We start from the raw sequence: 19,532 nt of genomic DNA, 5'->3' as shown, positions 1-19,532 counted from the left end.
CAAAACTATGGAGGATGCAAAAAAAAAAAAAAAAAAAAAAAAAAGCCAAGTGGATTCTATATTTTGCGTTTGATGTCTGCTTTAGGAAAGGTCTGTGTATCAGCCTCATTTTAGGGCAATGCCTCTTCTTTTGTCAGAGCTAGTGATGCAATATGTGTACTAAACAGTGTGGCCAGTTGTGAGTAGGTGGGTTTTTCTCACCCCACATTCTACTTAGCAGTCAGGACATTTGCCAGAGAATTTGCCTTGATTGCAGAAAGCCTGAGAAAACAGAATGAATCTGAGCAATTCTTCAGTTGCCCTGAAAACGATACTACTCCTGGTAATCCTTAGAAGCCCAGTAAGCTTGTATCTGTATGTGTTAGAAGACTGGCTCAGGCCAGAAAACATGAGAGTATCCGTGTAGTACTAGAGAATCAGACTGAAAACAGAATACTGAGATATATTTAACTTAATTAGTTGGGGAAAGGGAAAAAAAATAAAATAGAAGAAACAAATTGATGCAATATTTAAACCAGAAAGTCACTATAATGACAAATGACACCCCTGTAGCTTGCAAAATCTTTTAATAAGGTGTCTGCTGTGGTTGTTACTAAAACTAAACTTGTGACCTGTGATTATCCAACTATTAAACATAAGTGGGGGTTAAACTGGATATCTGTGTCAAATGATATCTCAATGCTATCTGGGCTGAGAAAATTACTCATCAAATTTGATTTCTGATGCCTCCCTTCTCTGAAGATTAGCCCCCTAAGGAGTTTACAGGCATTTAGAAAGATTCCTTCCTCCCTCCCTTTGTCCTCTTTCTCTCTAGTAATTATACTGTAAGCTTCCTTTAAGTTTAATTTGTAAAGCTTTGAAAATGGCTTATGTAGAATAGCTGTGCTGTGGTGAGGTGGCTGACCACAGAGCAATTCTGCATTGCCAGAGGAGAATCACTTCTACTTGTGTGTAATTATTTTTGTCCAGGTTAAATTTGCTGGAACTATAGCAGCAATAGTGTAGGTCCATCCATCAGTCATGTCATTTTGAATATATGGGTATTTTTGACAGATTTACATCAGCTAAAATAAAGTTCAGAAAAAAGACATTCAACTGAGATAGTAGTTGGAACATTAGAGCTTCTTTTTGATTGATGTGCAATCCCTTTTTTGTTGTCAAGAAAATTGTTAACACCATTTGACTAATGGGATGGATGGCCTGTTTAGGAAAGAAAACGGGCACATATGGCAATGGGAAAAAAAGCTCTTATTTTATTGGATTACAGCCCCCATGCCAGAAAGATGCTGCATATGTCTTTAGTTCCAGCCTCAACTGGCTTCCACTGTAGCCAACAGGACCTGAAAACAGTGTAAGTGGTTATGGCAAGAATGGAGCATTACTTACCAGCAAATTGCAGGAGTACTGTGCATTTACCTTTATTCCTGTTTTTACAATGGGGTGAAATAAGGTCAGTATATGGTCTGTTAATTTGTGTGTGGCTCCACACCAGTTGATTTCTTTTTAAAGGCTACTGTTTTTTCTTCTGTTAGCAAATATCCCATTAGCAAAAAATCCCAGCTGATGAGGTTGAAAATGTAAAACCCAATCCCTCTTTAACCAATGTGTGAAAAAGTGTCATATTAAGTACTAAATGCAGAATATTAAAGCACCTGCAAGTAATAAGAAGGGTAGATTTTCTAGACAGCTCAGTGGTCTGCTGGCCTGCTTAATGTATCAAAAATATTGCAGAATGATTTATTATTTTCTTCCCCCACTTCCCTGAAAACCATCAGAAATTAGTGAATTGTATTAAATGGCTCAGCAGCAGTGCCAGCTCTTGGCTGATCTCAGCCCTCTGTTAGTAGTGTAAACAGGAGGCTGTAGAGGGTTCTTTACTAGTACAGTTATGTTCTGCTGCAGACTTTTATCTGCTGAGACCCAAGATGGATTGACAAAGACTCCATCCACAGGTCACTTAACAGAGTAACAATTTTCAGCCAAAGCTAACCCGAGTAGCTCTGAGCAGGTAACTTGGAGGAAAAAGTCTCTGCCTGCATTATATTACACCCTGAAACCATTCGAATTTGTTCTCCAATTTCTGTACAGCAATCATCCAAATTACGGAGCCAAAGGTTTTGTGAATAATGTGCCAAGCACAGCCAGGATTCTTTTAAAAATCTAACAGTCAATAAAGTATTCATGCTTTCTGGAATGAGGTTGGGCCTCTATATGTCATTGATCCTTTATTAATGATTTCATTTTAAATACTGCTATCCTGATTCACAAAGGAAGCATTTTCCATTTTCCATTGCTCTTCTGTTAAATATCCAAAGGGAGAATATTCTGCTTACAGAAAAAGTAATTTCACAGATGACCACAATTGCTGAGAGCCACATTCAGAAAACTGTAATCTTCTACTCTCTTTCTCCGAAAGTTCCTGTCCTTGTTCATTAGCCATACACAGCAAGAGGTGAAGCAGGCTGTATTAAACATTATAATTGGGTGTCTCCCACTGCTGCCACATTAATGTCATTAGAGTAATATCTTTTGCTAACACATAGATATGATTTTCAGAACAGATCAAGAAGCCTGAGAAGCTGGGTACTGTCTTTTAAAAGACTAAAATGATTTATGCAGTTATTATTTAAAAACTTACTGATTCTCAGAGTTCCTTAAAATCTAGCTGAGACCTTACCATGTTATCACACCACTATAGAGAGCAGGTTGCCAAAAATACATGTGGAGCAGTGGGTCATAATAGTGATAGTGCTAAGAAGTCCAAATGAAAATAGTACACAGAGCTTCCTCTAAACCGTGGAAGTGAATGCTCTATATTCCCTGCAAGTGGGTTGTCTACAATGTGACTGCAGCATGTACTGCATGTGTATGGGCAGGATTCATTTTCTAAGGGTTTAGCTACCTGAACCAGCGTGTGCAGCCAGACAAGTACTGGAGCGGTTGTGAAAAGGACAGTTGTGAAAGTAGATTAGCTTAGTTCTAATGTCACATTTTACTGTGGGTTGGAAATAGGACCTCAGTATTTGGTGGTGAGAGCCAGACCCTTCTAAAAAGTAGGCAGGTCTCAGGCTGGTTGCAAGGCCCCTTCTTCGTTGACTACAGAAGAAGAATAAGGTGAAAATATTTTTCTAATATAGCCTTCACTATTTAGTGCCTGAAGTTATATAGTTTTAATCTAGGATAAACTGAGTCTTGTTTAATGACAAGCACGTATTTGCCTTGGTTTTACAGGATTTAAGTTAAAGAGGAATATTGCTATTTCTCTTGGGCTTTAAATCCAAAACTAGCATTTAAAACATTTATCAGGTTTTCTTTGAAAGCTATTTAAACATCTGAATAAAAGGAAGAAGATGTATTATTATTTAGAGTTCCTTGGAGAAGCTCCAAGCTTTAATTGCACTTCACTTTAATTTCAGTAAGAATGAACCTGAATGAAAGTGTCTCTGTCCTGTGGTGCTCTTTCATTCCCCATCTTAGTTCCTGTGGAAACAGTACACTGGTGCAGCCAAACTCAGCCAGGAGCCCTCCTGCTGTTGATTTAGACATCTCTTTTGGCTCCTCACTGATTTTCTCTTGTTTTGAGAATAAATTAAAAGCAAGTTTGAAAGTACTGATGTCAGTATTCCTCATTATCTGAGACGTGGTGACTATAAATACCACACTACCTATTAAATATATTCAAGAAAGTTCAGTGGATGATATCTAGACAAATTGATTTTTTACAGGGAATCCAATGATTTTCTCAGATTTTCAGGCCAGATAATGTGTGCATACTGGATGCAACATGGTTCTTCTAGGTTTGTTGGACTTACGTTTGTGTACATGAGAAACTTAATGTGAGCCTGCAGTGTGCGCTCCATGAGAAACTTAACATGAGCAGGCAGTGTGCACTCACAGCCCAGAAAGCCAACCGTATCCTGGGCTGCGTCAAAAGGAGCGTGACCAGCAGGTTGAAGAAGGTGATCCTGCCCCTCTACTCTGCTCTTGTGAGTCCTCACCTGGAGTATTGTGTGCAGTTCTGGTGTCCTCAACATAAAAAGGACATGGAACTGTTGGAACAAGTCCAGAGGAGGGCCACAAGGATGATCAGGGGACTGGAGCACCTCCTGTATGAAGACAGGCTGAGGAAGTTGGGGCTGTTCAGCCTGGAGAAGAGAAGGCTGCGTGGAGACCTCATAGCAGCCTTCCAGTATCTGAAGGGGGGCTATAGGGATGCTGAGGAGGGACTCTTCATTAGGGACTGTAGTGATAGGACAAGTAGTAACGGTTTCAATCTTAAACAGCGGAAGTTTAGATAGGCTATAAGGAGGAAGTTCTTTACTGTAAGGGTGGTGAGGCACTGGAATGGGTTTCCCAGGGAAGTTGTGAATGCTCCATCCCTGGCAGTGTTCAAGGCCAGGTTGGATGAAGCCTTGTGTGGGATGGTTTAGTGTGAGGTATCCCTGCATGGCAGGGGGGTTGGAACTAGATGATCTTAAGGTCCTTTCCAACCCTAACTGTTCTATGATTCTACATGCACAGAAAAATGATCTTGTTCCCTAGGAACCTGCTGGAGATGTTAACTGGATCCCCTGTGTGTTGGTTGGCTCACTGATATCTCCAGATGACACAACAGCACCCCCCCCCCCCCAAAAAAAAAAAAATTATTTCCCTTCAGAAACCATAAGTTAAAACATAAAATGGTTCTGGAGAAACCCAGGCCAGTTTATCTTATCTATGCCTAATGAGAGAAGTCTTTGTCTATTTTACATGTAAGCACATTTGCTGAAACCTATGGTAATACACTTAAAACAGCTTCCAGAGGAAAGCTGATGTCTGAGTTTATCTTAATTTTTGCAACATTTGGTTGGTGAGCTCTACATCTGTTTTGGTACAGTGTCAGGAGTTCTTCATCAGCTGAATAAGGAATGCTTGATGTTCCTTGATGCTGTTATTTTATTCCCAGGCCTGTTGCTACAGATTTCCTCTTCCCTTGTACAAAGTGTACCAGATTTTCTACTATTTTGAATGTCTTCTGACATATGTGGTTTCTTGAAATACAGCTGATGAATATTTGTATATGCAGATATTTCCCATATTATCTGCTGGTTTTCTATTTCTAAACTAAACACACATTAGAACCTTTTCTGGTGAGACAGTCAAGTTTGGGGAACGTGCATGGGATATTGCATGTTTAAGCCTTACATTAACTTCATTTACTTTTACTTTGTTTTCATTTTTTTTTACATTTGCTTACTGTTTAAGACTTTTGGGGCCAGATTATTCAACCATTGCTTAATCATAGCAATGACTATGTTCATGAAAGTTAGAAGGACTGGACAACTGGACTGTAGGTTGCATTGCCTGGTTGTTTAGTACATATAGGCCACTAAAACTTTGACCCAAATTTAAACAGACATTAGGAACTGTGGGAAGAGCTGCTCTGGAGTCAGATTTTGTGTGCTTTGTTATAAGTAGATCCTAAATGTATGTAAAAACTGCAAGGTAGGGGAAAATTGGACATTATATCTGTCATTTTAACTTCTATGAAGAAAATAAAGAAGGGTTTATATCTTATAAAAAGTGAGGTTCCTTTTTATGAAATAAGTTCATAGCCCATAGTTCATAAGTTCATTATATTGCATTTGAATTTCACACACTTAAAGCACTTTAAAGGTTTTCAAATCAAATAAAGAACCTGATGAAAAAATCTGTACTGGAAGTGTCTGGCTTTTTCAGAAGCATAATCTTTCTGAATCACTGATAAAATCATAAGCAATATATTTGACTTGCCTAAATTTAAAAGAGAGTGGTATGGTAAGTTAAAATTATAAGTAGTACTGGCATTGACCTTTACAGTCAACACAACAGAAATGGTTTAATTCTTGTATTTATTTTCCTATGTTCTGTAAAAGACCAGTGATAAATCTTGTATCTTTCTGCCTGTTGGTATGAGGTTATAGACCAACATATTTCATATGAGTAGTAAAGGAATACAGGGAATATTTCCCATTTCTTGTTAAGGCTCTATAACTGATCATGGGGAATGAAGAAATCAAGAAATGGGGAATATTGTACTTTTGAGCATCTCATTTGGACACAATCTGTTCAGAGAAGTTTTTTGCGAGTGTTTATTGTGAAGAAACTAGAGTGTGCACCATTGACAGGCTATGGGACTTAAGTTTATCATATAGGCATTTTTTGGCTTTTATTTTTAGCAGTATTGCTTAAGGTATTCTCACATGTGTGAGGAAGTATTGATGTTATTAGACCTTAAATACTGTGTGTATACAGTTCTCTGCTAACCTTACGCAGGAAAACAAATCTGGTGTAAAGAATGGCTACAGGATAGTAGAAGCCTGCCTTATAAAAGAAAGCCAACAGCTTCTTTGGGCTAGCAGAACAAAAGCTGAAAGAGCTTAGACTGTTCTCCCTGACAGTCATGAAGGTTGAACGTAAAGCTTCTCGTGAAATTTAGTGTACGTCTTTGCATTGAGATGCTGTGAGCCTACAGACCAGTTTATATTTATGCAACTCCTGATTTTGCAGTTTGCTCATTACAGACTGGAAAAAAGCCTTTTAAGATGCACCCACACTGTCAGACACCTTACAAAGATATTAGTGTGCCATCAAATTATGGGATGTTTTCTGTATGCCTCACAAAATTTGAACCCAAATATATAAAGTGTCAATGTATATAGATCCAACAGATATATTTGATTTTCATTATGCAGTTATTTTCCTCTTATTTTTTCTAGTTGCTCTACTTGGTAATCGCATTCTTCTTCTAGCCTTCCTAAAGCTTTCTCACTGTCTAAAGTTGTTTCTAAATGAGATGCGTTTGCTGAAGTTTTATATGAAAAATGTTTTTTAACATCTAATATTTTTGTCACTTGTGAACAAAAGAAATTCATCTTTTTGCAAAATCTTAATGCAAAACTACAAAGCTGTAGACAACAGTTCTTTTATAAGCTATCAATTTATTGTTCAGTTCATCTACATGCAGAGCTGGGGTACTGACATTCAAGAAGCATATGCGTGGACTAATTGGATTTTCCATTTTACATTACTTCATTGTTGAATATGTGCAGGCTTAAAAGATTCAGGGTAATAAAACTAGCATAATGCTACATGTATATGATTACCTCTGTCTTGTTGATGACTTAATCCCAGAGTTAGTGTCATTTACTTTTCAGATGTGAGCATGTCCCATCATCTATTAAAATATTAAACTCTCACACTACAGTATCGATTGGCAGAACTAGGAGTGTCCTTAAAGATTTTATTTTTTTTACCAATTTGAAAATTAATGCAACAAGATCTAGTTGAATCTTGATAGTCCATGGCTTTTGTCCTGTGGTGTGTCAGAACAACAGGATGGGTGATGGTAGCTAGGGAATGTAAAGTTGTCTTTTTTGTTAAATGCCTTAGTAGCTGAACTTTAATAGTATTTAGGACTTGGGATTCTGTTGTCTGATTTGGCACTGATTTGCCTTAATTTTCTCTTAATGACTACAACTTGTTAAAATGCACAGCACATGCAGAAAAAACCACTACATATAAAAAGTAAAAACAGACTAGGAGAATTCAGATAGAGAGATTGAGGCACACAATTTCCACTGGCTGGACACCAGAATTCAGTAGAAAGCTCTGAAGATACTCTCCACCTTTCCAGTACTCCCTATTTTAAAAGTAGTAGAAGGATGGATACTGGATATCAGCACAACAAAGAATCTTATCCAGCAGTGAAAAATGGATATAAGAGTGTCAACATGAGAATAGAGCTGCTTACTCTGTATAGCAATTACAATAGGGAAAAGATGTTGGTTTTGCCTTTAGCATTGTCTAACCAAATATTAGACCTGGAGTCTTGAAACACACTTGCAGTTTTTTCTGCAGCTTTCCGTGTCTTGTATCCCTATTTTCTTTTCCCGCTTGGAAGGGGAGTGGCTTATCCATAGTATAATCATAACTTTGTTTTATTGTGTGATAAGGCTGTCAAGTAATACACCAGCAAGAGTCCAGAAATATCCCCAAAAGGCTACCCAGAGCGTTTGTGCAAGTAATCAACAGTGATAAATTTAGCATGAAACATTTGGCCATGTAAGCTGCAGATTGGGAACAATGGATTTCTCCAGCTATGATAGTAGGGACTAGCTGACCTCGTGTCCAATAATTGTCTGTGAAAATGAGGGTTAGGGATTGCTAGCAGGATTAATTACTTTGCAACTGCTGAAAATTATGGTGATTTTGAAAAAGTAGCAGTCAAAGAGAATGTCTGTACATGTTTGACAAAAATAGCGCAGCTAATACCAGGCCATGTTTTAAAGTTTTGAGCAAAATTTGTCCTACCATTTCAGTATTTCTTGAATGCTAAACAAGCTGAACTAACAACATGAACACTAGCAACATGACAATGAATATGTCAGCCTACTCAAGTAGTAAAAGTCCTCAGAAGATGCTTGAAGATGTCGAAGCAGCTATGTTTTCCCCATTGATTTTGTGCATTTATGGTAGACAGAGGCCATGTGTTGTGGTTTAAACAAAAGTCATCCATAAATCACACAGTCACTCTCTCACTCCCCCCACTTCTTGACCTCCCCCTACTCCTGGAGGGATGGAGAGGAGAATCGAAAAGAATGCAACTCCCACAGGTTGAGATAAGAACAGTTTAGTAACTAAGGTATAACACAAATCACTACTGCTACCACCAATAATAATAATGATAATAGAAATAACAACAGGAAAGAATACAACACCTCAACACCAGCCGACCAATAACTCGCCCCACTCCCCCCAGCCAAGCACCGACCGATACCTCGTCCAACCCTGCAGTCCTTCCCTTCCGGGTAACTCTCCCTTACATCCTGGGCATGACATGCTGTGGTATGGAATACCTCTTTGGCTAGCTCGGGTCAGGTGTTCTGTCTCTGCTTCCTCCCAGCTTCCCCTCCTCCCTGGCAGAGCATGAGGCTCAGAAAGTCCTTGGCCAGACCAAACATTTGAGCAGCAACTAAAAGCATCGGCATTATCAACACTGTTCCCAGGCCTAAAGTCAAAACACAGCACTGCACCAGCTACTAAGAAGGAGAAAAATAACTGCTACTGCTGAACCCAGGGCACCATGTCATGGAGCTGGTCTTCTGTCTATGCAGATGCGGCAGTCTTACACCATTTCCTTGAGATGTGCTAATATGGGGATCAGAGACGATAGGAGACAAACAGTGAAAATACTACAGATTCGCTTCCCAGGGGAGGTTTTCTGTGAAAGATGATAATGTGGCCCCAATATTCTGTTCTTATATTTGCTGGAAATTTTTTGAAGTGGTGTAAAGCATAGGGATGGTATCAATGGTCTCATTGATTATAAATTTTATTCATTTTTAATCAGTTTTAAGCAAAAGCATGGTTATCCCATTTACTGTCTAGAATATGCAATTTCTCCAGAAGATATTTAGCTTTACTAATTCAGGAAAAGGGAGAAAATGGAAACAAACTGAGAAATGTTCAGGTCTTTGTGGGCCTGCTCTTTTGTGGAGGCTGCTTGCCTAAAAGTCCCTCCTGTCAGTTGGTAATTTCCAGGTTTTTCTCCTGGATGGGTATCATAGCACAATTATTTTAACAGCTTTTGGGTAAGATTTATGTGCAGCATACTCAGTCCTTTGTTTTATAGGTACTTGTTATTACAAAATGAACATAGCCTCAGATACTTAGTAAAAGTATATTTAAAAAAAAAACAACAATGTAGTCTGAAGAAGACAAGAAGACTGCAAATATTCATAGCTCCCTTAGTGATGGTCTTGAAAATATTCAACAGTATATCTTTATATTACACTCTACAACCTTTGAGGTAGTCATCTCCATCACATGCAGACCACAGTATATTAGACAGCACACTGAATTCTGCGTTAATGACTTTAAAATAGTCCTCACAACTCATGATATTGCTCGAGCTGTGGGAACAGTTTTCTGTGAGGCTTACTGCCAAATCTTTCACTTTTGTTATTCTCTCATGAAACCGTGGCAATTTAGCACAAGCCTGTACTGAAAGCTTACATTTTATATACTCAAGAAGTGCAAAAATCAATGCATGAGCAAGCAGAGAAATACTAAAGTGCTTGTAGTCTGCAAAGGGGCTACCTGCAAATCCATTTCATCAGTCTGGCTAAGTACCCCGAAGTCAGGAAGCTTATCTGATCTATCTAGACTTCTTGATGATGACAATCTCACAAAAACAAAAGATTTCTAAGACTCTGTGATTTTAGTTATTCAGAAAATACCATGAGAAGCACTTACACTTCTCTCATATTACATTTTTGTGCTGTCTGCAGACAAATCAGAAAATGGAAACACTGATCAACTCTCAGAAAAGTAGCCTTTATTAAAATCCCAAATGGTTTTGCCTTGTGTCTAATGACAAAAATGAAGTAATTTTGTTCCTGCTTTTGACACAGCTGACTGATCCCTGCTGAAAATGAGTGTTCACACTTGCTTGCTTCAATAAGTAAGACATGAAAAGGATGTTAGGGACAAAATTTCAGCCAGGTGTAAATAGGTGTAATTCTACTGAGAATGAGGGAATTTTACCCCAGAGATTTTTAGTCTTTCACAGATGAAAATTAAATAGTGTTTCTGGTTTCCCTTTACAAATGTTTTATAATGAAAACAGAATTGGTATGAAACTTCATTATTATAGTAAAGCATTTCTTACTGTGACAATCCAGCTCCCTTCAGACAGAATGAATGGAAGACATTGTCCAAATCAAATGGCAAAAACGCCTGTTCCTTGAGGGGGTTTCAACCCTGAGTTTCTTGACTGCGGGTTGTTTCCTGATCTGCCTACCTCCCAATAGGTCCTCAGCTTGTCAATACAAGTGTTTTGGCATCCCGTCATTTTCCTTAGAGACAGTCGGTCTTTTATGTTCTGACTTTCCTTATATACTGTGGTGCTTATAGAAAGATTTTTCAAAAGCCATACTCCAGTGAATAAACAAGGATAACAATGACCACTTTCTAAAGGTGCTGTAGTTCCAGAGGAATGACTGGTTCTGACTGTGCTGTCCACACACAGGGTATAGGGAAATCTTTGAAACCGCTGCTATCAGAAAAGAACATCAATTGTTTAACTGTGCCCAGACTTCTGATGCAGAACCTTGATTGCAGTGGGATAGAGAACCATGAGAAATGGTTCATAATCATTGGCACATGGTGTACTACTCCCCCCTCCTGTCACCCACCACAAGAACAAATCCTGGTAACTAACTCCTTGTCCATTTTCACAGGATTTCAGAATATGAAATATTTCTTCAAATAATCCACAGTTCAGCTCAACAGATTCTTAGCTAGAACAGTCCTCTCAAACTGAAACTAAACTTTAAACAGGAAAAAAATGTTCCCAAATTGCATTTGCTTTAAATTGTGTTGCCATTTATGTGTCTTTGCATGAATTTAATAACTTAAAAATATTAACAGCTTAATGTTATTAAAATGAAACAGTAGCTTAGAGAACTATGCTGAAGCATCCAGAGTCATCGTTAACATTTTTACTTTTCAAAGGAAGGTTCGAGCCAGATCCCAAACATAGAGAGGTAGAACACTTGTAAGAAAATGACTCATCACACTGTGTCCCAAAATAAAGCATTTACATATTTAATGCTTTCTACTAGAAATGTGTCCTGTAAATTTCCCAGACTAGATTTTTAGCTTGTACCTTGAACTCAAAGAAGCACCTGAGCTACTGTTTGCTGACCAAAACCAGAGCAAAGCTCTGTTTGCAGTTCATCCACCTCTAATCAGTGGAATTTTAAAGGACTTTTGAAAGAGCGAACAAAGCGCATGTGGCTAAGACAAAGCACTTGTCAACTTAAGAGAGTAATACAACAGTTGCAAACCACAGTCAATCTGTTCCTTGCATGACAGCACAGATACAGCCGCAAGCAAAGGCCATTCAATTTACTGAGAAATGTGGAGTCAGCTATGACCAGTTCAGGGAAATGTGATCCTTTGTGTTTCAGGTACCTGCTAGGAAGAACTTGTGCCATGGCCATATTTATTGTTCCAGGTGGCAGAGTTTCTCATGAACTGGTGTTGCTGCAAGCCCTTCACATTCACCCTGTGACACATAGCTGTATTATACCTCCTGCAATAATGCTTTCTTCAGCCAGAAAATGGGAGGTTTTAAATGATGCTGAAACTATTAAAAAAGGCAAGCATAGATGACTATTTCCTATGCTGAAATGCAAACAAAAATGCCATTACCAAGGACAGATTGCAGAGGCAAAACCAGCATTCAGGCTTTCCAGAGCCAGTGTTGCTGTCCAGCTTTAATGCTGTATACATCCTCCTCAGGCATATGCATTTTGATTTACTGTAATGTTTTTACTGCTGGTCCCCAGCCACTCCTATAGCAGTGAATGTGAATAGCTGTTCAGTGCTTTGTTCTGTCCTCATGGCTGACACTGTGTCCAGACCCTGCTCTGGAGATAAAATAAATCATTCTCCTGTAGGCTTTTCTATGATACAGATCACCTGGCAAATAAAATTTCAGACTAAATGATTAAGTTTGGCAGAGCTAAGTAGTATTTGAAAATGGGGTGTTAAAATGAGAAGCATCAGCATACTTAATAGAAGGCACTACCATTCCCACCTGTCTTAAAATTCTGCCTTTGAAATGTATTTAAAGTGACTTCAAATACAGCCAGCTGATTTGCCTGTTCCAGGATAGATCAGCAGGGGTTACTGAACAGCGGCAGTGTTTAAAGATAGCAAAGAACTACTGTCTAGGGATTACTTTGAATCAGACTTAAAACTCATACACATGAAAACATTTACCAGCTAATTCCTGAAGTACTTGATGAGATAAAAATGCATGCTTTCAAATGAGTTATGGCTGGGAAAGTGGCTGTAGAACAGAGGCAGTTTTTAAGATACAGGCAGACATATCCTTTTATGGGAATGCCCATTCAGTGTCATCATAATGTAAAGATATCTTCTGTGATTGTGGCATAATGAAGATAGTCTAAACATTAGCAGTAGTATGTACAGAACTGTGAAATGCCAACTATGAAGACAAAATGCCTGTTTCAAGCAAAGTTACATAAAGAAGTGGGGAGCTTTAGTGCTATGAACTGAGTCTGTCTGAGCCTAGCCAGAGGAGGAAGTTAACCCCCCAAATCCAAAGAGACTGTAGTTTAAAAATCAGCCTTCCAAAGTCTTGCTGTTAATGGTGCAGCCTAGACAGAGCACTTATTTCTCCTTGCTCTTTGTAATAATTCACCTTGAGAGCAATATTATAGATCAGCCACTGTGAATCAATAATATTTGCATGCACTTATGTGTAATTCATGCTAAGGAGGGTAAGCCAGAGCTAATCAAGCTAAAACATCATTTGTACACTTGGCAGCTCTCTACTAACTTTGAACAGTCCAGTACATAAAAGCATAAGGATCAAAAGATCTAGAACTGAAATAGTGAGGACAGCTGATTTTTAAATGGAATGACTATAAAATTCAAGTGCCTCATGAAGGCATATATGTTTCTACAAAGCTAAATGACAGATCTTGCTAATACCCAAATGCAGGCAGTAAATTTCCCACAACCAGCTGATAGTTCTCAGATCTCTCTGACTAACAGCATCTGAACACCTCCCATGTATTTAGAAACCAAAATAATTCTTTTTCAGTACCTGGAGGAAGAACAGCTTGATGGATATCTATTATTTGTTTGATCACAAGTGAGAGCAAAGATCAGCCTCTATGCTAATCAGGGTTTTCTAGTCTGTGAAGAGATAATATTTCAGATCAGCTTGATTTATTTTAAGAACCTCACACCAGGATACCTGATACCTACATCAAGCTGCAGCTGTATTTTGTTTCCCATTTATAAAATGCGGTAGCATCAACAATGCTTTGAATAAGGGCTTCTCACTAAAGATATAAAATGCATATGCAATTATGTAGGTCCTAGATTTGAGGGGAGGGAGGTAAATTAATTGTGTCTGCATTTAGACATGGTACACTTAATGTAAAGAGCCTCTCCTTATCACTTGGAGATATTTATAACATATTTGTGCATAAGCTATTTAACTCTTTGTGTTGGTTTTGGCTGGGCTGGAGTTAATTTTCTTCATAGTAGATGGTACTGGGCTATGTTTCGGATTTGATAACAGGGAAGTTTTAGTTACTGTTGAGCAGTGCTTACAGAGTCAAGGCTTTTTCTGCTTCTCACACACACCACCCCTCCCCCCCACTAGCAAGCAGGCTGGGTGTGCACAAGAAGCTGGGAGGGGACACAGATGGGACAGCTGACCCCAACTGACCCAAGGAATACTCTACATCATAGGAAATCATGCTCAGTATAGAAAGCTGGGAAGAAGGAAAGGGGGGGTTTTCAGAGTGATGGCATTTGTCTTCCCAAGAAATCATTACACATGATGGAGCCCTGCTTTCCTCTAGATGGCTGAACACCTGCCTGAAATGAGAAGTGGAGAATTAAATCCTTGTTTTGCTTTGCTTGTGTGTGCAGCTTTTTCTTTACATATTAAACTGTCTTTATCTCAACCCACGAGTTTTCTCACTTTTACCCTTCCAATTCTCTTCCCCATCCCACCTGGGGGGCGTGAGCGAGTGGCTGGGTGGTGCTTAGTTGCTGGCTGGGGTTAAATGATGACACCCTTCTGAACCTAATCTAAATTTGCCATCTCTCCATAGAGAACTCACAGCTTTATCTCTGTATTCCAGACCTGTCTCATTCTGCTCAAAATAAAATTGGTCTGTCTTCTTAGCATTGCCTTGTGGTTGTCTGGCCATCAGCTTGAACTGAAGAGGACTAAAAGAAAGCTTTTAATCTTTCTCTCCAAGCTACCTCCCTGTCATGTCCTTCTTCAATCACTAGGGACAACACTGCAATCCTGTTCATTACTTAGGTCAGTTGGAGTATCATACTTGTCTTGTAATGCTTTCTTTTCACAGTCACGTTACATATAAATCGTGCGATGTTGGTTGGGAATTTTTGTTTGTTTTGGGGTTCTTTTTGTTTGCTTGTTTGTTTTAATCTTAGATTAATCCTGCACACACAGCTAAAATGCTCATTCAGAGACTGTTCATCTTACATCCTGAAATATCCTTTTTATAGGCATTGCAAATGGATTTTGCTCTGTCCATATCCATCTAGTACGTTGGTGCCAACACTATTTTCCTAGCTTGTTGCTTTAACTGTATCCTTACAGGACAAATGGAGGCAGTGGAGTTTAGTTTGGGCAGCAAAGAATTGCCTTAGATCTCATTTACATCAAGTAAATGAAAGTACTCTGTTTTATTTAGAACCACTTGACTAACTTCCTTCTATTAACACATCCAGAACAGTTTGCATTCACTCTCAGCACCTCTTGCTTCCTTCTACAGGCTGGCTTGTGGTGGTTCACCTCTTCTTCTTTTCAAATGAGCACCCAGTGTGCTTCTTTCTGTTCTTTTCATGCATGTTACATGGTCAAAAGCATTTCACAGAGCTGCTTCATTGTTCTGCTCAAATACCTAAATTGCCATCATCTAGATGATAAAATCATGTTCTTAGTGTATGATGCTGTCACGGATCATCCTGACAAATATTACTTCCTGAATATCTGCCTTCACTCTGCCTGATATCACCTCAACTCTTTCCTCAGACACAGATTGTACGCTCCTTGGTGTAGGGACTATGTCTAAGATACTGTTAATGGAGTAGAGCACCCACTTGTGACAATAACTATAACAAAAGCCCTGCTGACCGTGTACTGGTATGTAGGTTCCTGTTTAGTGTTCTGTGACTCTGGATACGCAAAACATGCAATCCATCATAACATGTATGCCAAGTGTTAAGTTTATGCCCCATCCAAACCCACCTACTTTGGTACTGCTTATAGAATAATGCTTCGGCATTTACACACTTGAAAACTGAACACTTTCAACATGTATGCTTAGAGGATTGTGGATACAGCAGCAATGAATAGTAAACTGAATCTATAGACAGGTGGAGAGAATTTTGGTGGGAGAAGAAAACCTATCTCTATTTGTATATGTAATAGTTCTCTATTCTGTGATTTTCAGTATCAGATACAGTAATAGCAATGATTATGAATCTCAAGAAAACATTTTTTCATTAAGGAGAGGAGAAAAGAGAGATGGAAAACTTCGATCTTTTGCCAGCATTCACTACAATATTCAACTAATCTGATCTGGGGAGAAATCCAAAATTAATACTGTCAAACTGAGCAGCAGATGTTGAAAAGAATCAGTCACTGCAAGAAACTTGATGTGCCAATGAAAATTAGACAGACAGGAAATTCTCACTAAATAAAACTCAGCAGGTTACAGGGGCACAAAAAAAAATAGCTTAGATCATCCAGCCAGGTCATTTTCATGTAACCATATTAATAGGGTTTTCTTTTTTTACTTGTTACATATATATTTGTATAATAAGAAAATAATCTTCTGTATGCTATTTTAACCTTCTGCAAAGCACCTTTTCTCTGTTCGCTGGAGTCTCAGCCAGATTGGCTTCACATTACTTGCAAGACTTTGTATTCTGTCTTCTAACTCATCAGCACTCACTTCTCTTCAGCACCCATTGTTTGCCTTTTTATCTGGGTGTAGACAAAGAGGCATTAGTTGATTGTTTGCAAGAATATGAAATAAATTTGCATTCAGCAGAGTAATGGGTTTCCATTTCCAGAGGCTAAGCCAAGGAACAGCTGAATTTAGAAGCAGGCCTGTTTGCAAGATGGCTGCAGCATCAGTCTGTAAGTGGTTATGCACAGCACAGGTACTTTTAGGGTGTAGAGTTCATGTTATCCCTAGATTGTTCAGACAAGAGCCCAAATATTGTAAAATGGTGTCTGCAGATTTGGAGATTCTTTTGCCAGCTACAGCTGCTGGGCCTCTCATTTAGGTTGTTAAAACAGATGTGATTAGGTCAAACATTTTTGAGCCAAAAGCTTGACAAACATAATAATTTGAAGACTAGAAAAGACTAATCTTCTGTGTCTTCTAATTCATCTCGTGTTTCCTCTCAGATAGCAGCTGCTGCTTTAAGTTACACACGGCATTATTATTTTTGTTTCCCCGGTTTGACTCATTTCATTTGGAAATAGATCTCTTAGCTTGTTTTTGGCAAGCAGAATTCTGGCCCAACTGTGGATTTTTCTCTTGCTCTCACTCACTCACACATACTCTGCTTCCTTTGCTGTTTTTCCAGCTTTTTAGCTGTTCCTCCCTCTGCCATACTTCCCACAAACTCTGGGGCTCAGGAGTTAGCATCAGGCAGTATCTATGGACTGACTGTGTCCTGGTACTTATGTACTGACTCAGTTAACACAGTAACAAATAAAGGCATGTGAAGAGATTATTTTGTTTTCAGGGATGTGAAAAATAATAATTAAAAAAAAATATTGTTGCACCCTGATTTGTGTGTGTGCACATGTTAGAACTGTGAGTTAATGTTACTGGAACTGCAGTTAATGTTACTGGCTTTGGACTGAGTACATTTGCTGTATGTGAGCCAAGACCCTTACCAGATGGCAAACCTTTCATCTGAGTTGGATAAGGATAGGTAATCAGCAGTTGCAGATTACCTGTTGTACTGGCAAGTTTCTGAGCTTCCCTGCGCTGGTTTAACTGATCTCTTCTTTTCTTGGGTTAGGGATGAGTATAGGTCAAAGTGGTGCAGATTTTGATATGCCTTTCAGAGGTGGAGACAGGAATCCACACAGAACTGTATACAGTTTCCTTTGGTGGCAGCACAATGAAGGTTTTTAATCAGTGAGACGCAAGTAGGGACTGTGCCACCGCACCAGTAAATGCTTACCAGTGCAGGGGCACAGGGAGGTTTTTCTGGATAGTCTTAAATTCTTCACATATGTATTGTGCCAATAGTATCCTACTAGCTCTATTATCTGATAATTATCCAGAAGTTTCTCTTCAGAAACTATAATTCCGTAGATTTAGCTACATGTCATTCCCTTCTTCCCAGGCCCATCACGCCATTCCATGCAATTTAGAACAATCCTTAGACAAAACTTAACACAAAAGGGAAGTAGAAATCACTAAGGAGAAACTAATCCCCGTGTTTAGAGTCAAAGGTCTCTGTGGGAATAAAGAACCAAATCCAGATCTCACTGGGTTCTGAGAAAGGTTCACCAGCATTCTTTCCAGATCTTGTCCCTCCCTCTGGCTCAGGGGTGGAAAAGCAAAGGCAAACATGGCAGGTTTTGTTACAAACCAGATACAGCTCAATGGGTATTTTGCCTGTATTTTGCTTTTTATGAAGTAGAGTCCCATCTTAGTCCTACTAATATTTAACAGTGTCCTGGCTTTCCCAGTATTTCTCCTTCTTAGTAGCTGGTGCAAGCTCTGTGTTTTGACTTCCAGCCTGGGCAGAGAGCTGATAACACCGATTGTTTTTAATTGTTGCTAAGTAATGTTTATTCTGGCCAAGGACTTTGTGAGTCTGATGCTCTGCCGGGGACGAGGGGAGGCTGGGAGGAAGCAGAGACAGGACACCTGACCCAAACTAGCCAAAGAGGTATTCCATACCACAGCACCTCATGCCTAGGGAGGTAACTGGGAGTTACCCGGAAGGGCACGGTCTCTCTTCGGGGTGGGGGGGTTCGAACTCGTTCGGCGATGGTATCGTATTCTCTTGTTATTTTCTCTTATTATTATCATTGGTGGCAGCAGTAGTGATTTGTGTTATACCTTAGTTACTGGGTTGTTTTTATCTCAACCCGTGGGAGTTACATTCTCTCAATTCTCCTCCCCATCCCTCTGGGAGTGGGGAGGGTCAGGGGTGGGGGAGGAAGGAAAGAAAGAGGGAGGAAAAAAAGGGTGGGGGAGTGAGTGAACGAGCTTTGTGGTTGGGTTTAAACCACAACAAACAGTCATAAAATTTTGTGCTCAGATCTGAGTTTTCAATTTGGATGAGCCTGGAGCAGCAGGTGAAAGAGATGGTATCTTAGGGCAGCTGTAGATACCCAGTGTAATGCAGGACAAAGTGGGTAATTCTGAAAACTCTGCCAGACAGTCAGACTATGAAGTTGCTGTCAAGCATGGAGAATGACAGGGTGAGTGGATGGTATCAATACTTTCTCTATTTTTCATTACAGGATGTTTTCCTGAATTGATTACAACCTGGTGGAGCTGCTGGGTAAGTTAATGAATTTAGTTGGGTAGGGAGAGTACTGATGGTGGAGCAGCACAGTTTTTATGTATCCAGCTTCAAATATCATAACAGATCTGATTTTCCCAGTCTGAGATTCAGGGCACTGAATCCGGAACAGAGCTGACTAAAAAAGCATATATTTTGCTAAAAGTGTTGCTTTGTGTTAAGCATGTAGTTAACTGTTTTCCCAAACTGGTACTTCTCTCAGGTTTTATTAGCACTCTTAGCACCCTAAATAAGATTGGAGTAAAGAAAGAAAGCAAAATTTCTCTGACGAATATGTCAGCTAAATGTCTTTCTTTTTCCCTGAAGAAGGTTATAATGGGTTTGTTTTTTTTCAGATCTGCGGAGGAACTGAAGTG

General features: G+C 39.2%; 1 long non-coding RNA gene across 1 annotated transcript in view; it reads left to right on the top strand.

Annotated features, from left to right (window-relative positions):
* The window catches only part of LOC136019024 (uncharacterized), a 341,700-nt gene that overhangs the window by 162,017 nt on the left and 160,151 nt on the right, over positions 1-19,532 (top strand). The window contains exon 2 of the long non-coding RNA XR_010614706.1: positions 19,115-19,155. This is a non-coding gene — a long non-coding RNA (uncharacterized LOC136019024). The remainder of the gene's footprint in view (positions 1-19,114; positions 19,156-19,532) is intronic.

The sequence above is a fragment of the Lathamus discolor genome, chromosome 8 (assembly GCF_037157495.1).
Source record: "Lathamus discolor isolate bLatDis1 chromosome 8, bLatDis1.hap1, whole genome shotgun sequence".
Classification (NCBI taxonomy): domain Eukaryota; kingdom Metazoa; phylum Chordata; class Aves; order Psittaciformes; family Psittacidae; genus Lathamus; species Lathamus discolor.
This window is presented reverse-complemented; position numbering and strand designations above follow the sequence as displayed.